At 36.3% G+C, this 6,228-nt stretch overlaps 1 long non-coding RNA gene across 1 annotated transcript; it reads left to right on the top strand.

Moving 5' to 3' along the window:
* The first annotated feature begins 1,749 nt into the window (after positions 1-1,749).
* On the top strand, positions 1,750-5,961 carry LOC144059701 (uncharacterized). Its single transcript, XR_013295716.1, has 2 exons — positions 1,750-4,091; positions 4,526-5,961. It is a non-coding gene; the product is annotated as an uncharacterized LOC144059701 (long non-coding RNA).
* Positions 5,962-6,228: the final 267 nt, after the last annotated feature.

Raw genomic sequence — 6,228 nt, 5'->3', positions numbered from 1 at the left:
GAATTCCCCGGCCACATATTAATTACGGTAAATGGACACTTTATCCACGTTTTAGGAATTCTGTCTGTTTCAGAACGCTGCGGCTGATAAATTCGTCTTGCAAAATTATATTGAGGATGGAATTTGTGTAAGAAAATACTGATAAATTTTGAAATCGTGTGTTTGGACGCGAAGTCCCAGATTTCGGATTTTACCACGGTGTTTGAACTGTACACGTGGTGACGAAGCATTGTATACGGAAATGCTGTCACGTTAGATTGTACGCGATCGCTCGGAAGTCAGTCTGGGAAGCATTTTGTTTTTATAATTTTGTTTTTACAGACGATGGATACGTAGATAATTGATTTAAAGTCTATGTATATGTGTTTACGTTGTATTGTACGCGATCGCTCGGAAGTCAGTCTGGGAAGCATTTTGTTTTTATAATTTTGTTTTTACAGACGATAGATACGTAGATAATTGATTTGAAGTCTATGTATATGTGGTTAAGTTGTTGAAGTTGAGAGGAAGTCAGCTTGGAAAGCATTTTTGTTTTTACAAGCGTTGGATATTTGGATAATTGGTTTGAAGTCCATATATATGTGTTGAAGTTGAGGGGAAGTCAGCTTGAAAAGCATTTTGTCTTTACAAGAAAAGCATTTTGTTTTTACAAGCGATAGATAAATGGCTAATTAGAAATGATCCTTGAATAAAATAAAGTCAACGGATAGACACAGCAGAGAGTACGGCTGCTGTTATGTAATCGTGACAAGATATTTGCTCAACTTATGGAAGTCAGATTGACATAAAACAGACATAATACGCCGCTTTAAGATCAATCGATAGGTCTTTTGAATAATTGGTTATTAATATTCTTAGACAAGATATATTTGCTCAACTTGGGGAAGTCAGTTTGACATAAAGCACATTTGATACGCCGCTTTTAGATCATACGATAGGTCTATGAATATTCGTTATTAAAATTCTTAGACAAGACTGTTCAGATGTGAAAAAACAGTTATCCGGATTTTATATGTTTTGGTATGTCGTACAAAGCGACATATCTTGTCTGTTCGTAGTATGTGTTTGTTTGTATGCCGTCTTATCGGTGAGGCAAGGTAAAATCTTAAAGTGACCGCGATGAGAACAGTTGACTAATTCTGTTATGAGTGAGACGTCACTTCATTTTTAAATATTAATACGACTTAGCTACAATATAAGACAATATAATATAATATAATATAATAAGCTATAAAATACGGGCAATAATTAATAGAAAGTATGGACACTATTTGAGAACTACAAAAATGGTTGGAGCCGAATGCCGCGTCATGAGGCGACAGGGAGTTGCGAGCGCATGCGGATCTGCGATCGGGGAAATGCCCACTAGACATATCCAGGGTTTGAAAAACTAATAAAATGGATATACGATTGCGGTGGAATAAATCTTATGGCGCCGTTATAAACTACGGTAAGTTAATTTTAATAATGGGGGACGTTGAGGTTTGCGCCGCCGGGCGTTCGAAGTAAAATACGAGATATAAGAACGCGTTTACGAGTGGAATAAAAACGACACATAATCGTGTATTTTTGGATAAGATGATGATGAATAATGCTAGAATACTAGCTTTAGGTATTTTTGTGAAATTATAACCATTTATATAACTTTAAATAATGACTTAAAATGTTGGGGCTATGGTACGCTTTTATTCTGAAGGACTAAATGATTTGACCTGATATTGCTTCCGCTAGTCGGAACTAAAGCTTCCGGATTAAATATTACCGTAAAATAATGACATAAAATCTATTTAATACTGAACGACGGGACTTGATTATATTGTGGAAAAGGTTAGTTTATTCTAATAAGATATGGCATTTGTTCGATGTTCGGTTTTAATGACGGCAATTTAACTTTGAATGTGCGTAGAAGACGAGCGCTCGTTAATAATGTTATGAGTGTATGTAATTTTTATATAGAGGAGAGTCCCGGACGTAGCCTTAAGAAAAGTGTATTAAATAATGATTAATGCTGAAATGTTGCTTTGCAAATAAAACAGCTGTATAATACAAATTTACGTAATAAGATAAATGAAAATGGTTAATAAACGCTGAACGTGATAAATTAATTAGACGGTAAAATTACTAATAAGATTTTCACGCTAAAACGACAAGCTTCAGGGTCTGCGTCAAATAATTAAGCGACATTACATGAACTATTAGCGTAACTAATTTTATGAGCCCTCATTTAAATCTCCTAGCTGACCGCCAGGTGTCATCCTTTTATAAATTAATGACGCAGGTCAGTTTGAAAATTTTAGTTGCTGTGACTCATTCTGACCGGTGCTATGTAATTAAAAAATCGTTCCTGCTTTGATGTTTGACCAAAGGCTGACTTTACGGGCTGCGGCCTCCATTGAGAAAACATTAATTGAAAACTGCACACTTATTAATTGACTATATTTGTAAATTGTTAGAGTATATCTGTCCTATCTCATCCTAAGTATTATTTATGAAGGTATGCAAAACATATTAAATTAAATATTGTAAACCATAACAAATATTGACATATAATTAGCAATTATTTAAAATTGTAAACTTTCATTGTTTTAATTATTTTATTTTCTATTTTTTTTATTTTTTTTTATTTTTTATTTTTTAAATTTAATTTTTTTATTTTTTTTTCTTCCCCCTTCTCAAAATTTTTTGATTTTTTTTTTAAAATAAAGGAACTTTTTGTTTTAATATTTACTGACATGTTATAACCTAAATACTGTTGGGGCAGATTTTAATGTTTTCAATCGAGTGAGTTTCATTGGTCGGGGTCATTATTTCAAAACAAAGTCAACTGGCGGGACACAGATCTCTTCAAAACAAAACCCCCACCAACAAAGAAACTGCAAATGCTACCACCAGCAGAGGGACGTGGTGCGGCCATCCCCTGATCAGCATTCCACCTGCTCGGGCTGCCACCTGATGGAGAGCAGAGGTTCCTGGTGCCACCTGGTGGAAAGTTTCCACAATGACTGCACCCTGAACTCATATACAAATGTGATAAAAGAAAACTGCTCCACTACCCAATGCACACAATGACTGCACCCTGAACTCACATGCAAAAGTCTTAAATGAAAACTGCTCCAATGCTTCCTTAATGCATTCCTGCATCCAGAACTGTCCTGTGAAAAACTGCTCCACTACGACGGTGACTCCGCCCACACCAACAATGTTCCCTTGAGTTAGTGATACCAGACCATATGATGTGATACTGACTGTTTACACTGCACTCTATATTTTTTGACAGATATAAGGTGATAACATTTACAGTAAAACATTTCATAAAAATAACGAACTGATTGACAACACTATATACACACAGATTTATTACATTTTAAAAACGTTTGATGTCTATTTTGATTTGATCTGATTTGTTTATCTCTGTCTATTTTAAAACAGTCAGCTTTTTGGACAAACATCAACAAGGGGGACTAGCAAGCTTAATGGTAACATTAAAACTAAGGGCAACTTTATGTATTAATAATATTTGATGAATTGGCTGAAAACTGAAATTCTTTGTAAAATTAATTGGCTTAAGCTACAATATTTTTATAGTACAAAAGATAATACAGGTAAATTTCGTCTGGTTTCAGAAATTGAAAACAGCTAATGTGAATAAAGATAAGATAAAATTTATTTCAATCTTAATTATTATATTTTACGCTTATTGAATTTAGTCTTTTAATATTTTCCAAATTTTCTTTTGAAATTTGAATAGTTGCTTGGGGCGCATTGTCGAATTTACTGGTTAAATGTAACATTTTCCCCTCCTTTTAAACAAAAAACAAGCAAAATTTATTTACTGCAGAACTTGTATATTATTAGAGTCTGAAAAATTCTCTAAGTCGATTTTTTCAGATGGGGGAATTATTGGTCGGTTTGGGTATATCGTTGCGAAGGACACAAACAGTCCATGTTGAATTAAATAAATATAAAATTAAAAGTTAGTCTTAATGTGATAATTATAGATAGTCCGTGAGAATGAATTTTACAGGAGGACAGTTGGGGATTTCCTTGACCATGGAGAAGGAGTAAGTTTTGGCAGGGACGGCGAAAATAAGGTGAATATGTTCCATTTCTATTTTCCCCTGGGGCCCTGGGGTTAGATGTTATTTTTTGATTTTATTTGTTGGCGAAAGTTGCATTTATTTAATGGCTGGGAGCACATTCATGCTATATCTATAACAGTAAATATTATAATAAAACATTCCAATAATTATTATATTCTGTAAACAAAATTGGCCTCGTCAGATTTGAATTGGCTAAGATTTTCATTTTTTGCATTAATGAATGTGCTTAGGTCATTAAAGTCAGCCAAAGGCTGGATCCTAATTGAATGTCACAACAAACAGAATTTTTTCCCACAGGACAGGCCTACAGAACTTTACTAACATTTACTAACTCCTAACTAATAACACTACCAAAATGCTCTTTCAAAAAGAAAGGATGTGAATAAATGTTTATTAGTGACTAAATGAAAATATTTTGCACCCAGATGAGGTGATGAAAAGGTCAATCTAGTCCAGTCCCCGGGGCACCTGGTTCCACATCTTGCCTATCAGACCAGCAGGAGGTCCGCTTTCTACTCAACCCCCACCTTCAGGAGCCAGCCACCATCGGGAGCCAACTGAGAAAGAAACCAGTCAACTGCTCCAGTGACCAGACGTGCCAGCTGAGAGGCCATTCAACTGCTTCCAGTTTCCACCAGACGATCTAAGGATTACCCAATGGAGAGAAGAGGAATGTGTCCCTTTTCCGGGGCGTTCCACAAAGAATGAGTCACACCTTGGGCTCGGTGATCATCTCTGGCAGTTGATGTGGGTTCTAAAAAAGCTGAAGGATCCATCCATCCAACCATTCCTTTGACCGCTTGTCCTCACAAGGATTGTGAGGGTACTGGAGCCTATCCCAACTGGCTTCGGGCAGTAGGCGGGGTGCAACCTGAACAGGTTGCCAGCCAATCGCAAAGCTGAAGGACTCGGTTTAAAAAACAAACGCAAGAACGAAAACGGAACTGACAAACGTCAACAAAAACTTCCCTAGCCCAAACGACAACAAGTCTTCAATCGCGTCTCCAATTGCATGTACATAATGACACTCTTTCTCATACTGACTCTCATGCCAAATTGCTATTTCTGGGATCCCCCACCACAGTTTTTAAAATAATCACAACACATTGTCTTCATATATGATATGCTTATTTTACTGAAAGAAAAATCTTTTAATGAATCACATTGTTTTGACATATGACGGACCTCCTCTCCTGCTAAAAAGAATGTTTTCATTTTTCCTCTTCCTATGTTGCACCTGCCATTGCGATGATGAAGATCCCGCGGGAATCCTTTGGTAAAAATGTTTAAATATTTAGTTAATGGGCTTCATTTTAAATAAGCCCAAAGGGCGGACTGATAGATATTATAACATTTTTAATACTTCATTTTATTTTATTAACCATTGTTACACATTATTAACATTTTAATTCTTTATATTAACCTTGTCGAAATGTTTTGTGTCCTGTGCAGAGTAGATGGTGTTGACTTCGTATAGGCTGACCTTAAGCTGGGACATACTATTTAGTCTAAAAAAGTTCCTTCTCAGCGTTTTGTGCGAAAACACATTTTAGTCCTTGAGAGCAGAGTCTGCTTCGGGAAAAACACCCCCTGACTTGTTTGTGAAAATCCTTCAACTATATAACACATTCTGTCTCAAAAACATCCACCTGACCTTGTTTACGCCATCTGCTCATGGAAAAGTACCAGAGAGTATGTTTAGTCTATAAATGAAAGAGAGGAGGTCTTTTTAACTATAAGAAACCGTTGTGCACGCGGAAGAGCCACATTTGACGCTCTGAATCCCACGATGTTTAAGTGATGATAGAGGCTGTTATCTGTCCAGAGATTCTCTGTTTTTTATTAAATAATTTTTTGCAAAGGTGTATTTTTCTTACATTAAATCTATCTTCATTTTTGGAACACGCAAAGAGGACAAAATTCCGCTATTCCTCTTCAGTCCGTGAACCCTTTTTTAACAGGCTGTGTGCCCGACACGACGTCAACAAGTCTCTCTCTCTTGCTTGCTCGCCCACTCGTTCGCTCTTTCTCTCTCACTCGCTCTCACTCTCTCACCCGCTCTCGCTCTCTCTTGCTCTCTCTCTTTCTTGCCCGCTCTCACTCTCTCTCTAGCTCTCTCTCTCACTCT

Source organism: Vanacampus margaritifer, chromosome 10 (genome assembly GCF_051991255.1).
Source record: "Vanacampus margaritifer isolate UIUO_Vmar chromosome 10, RoL_Vmar_1.0, whole genome shotgun sequence".
Taxonomy (NCBI): Eukaryota; Metazoa; Chordata; class Actinopteri; order Syngnathiformes; family Syngnathidae; genus Vanacampus; species Vanacampus margaritifer.
Note: the sequence above shows the minus strand (reverse complement) of the source record. Positions and strands in the feature narration are given on the sequence as shown.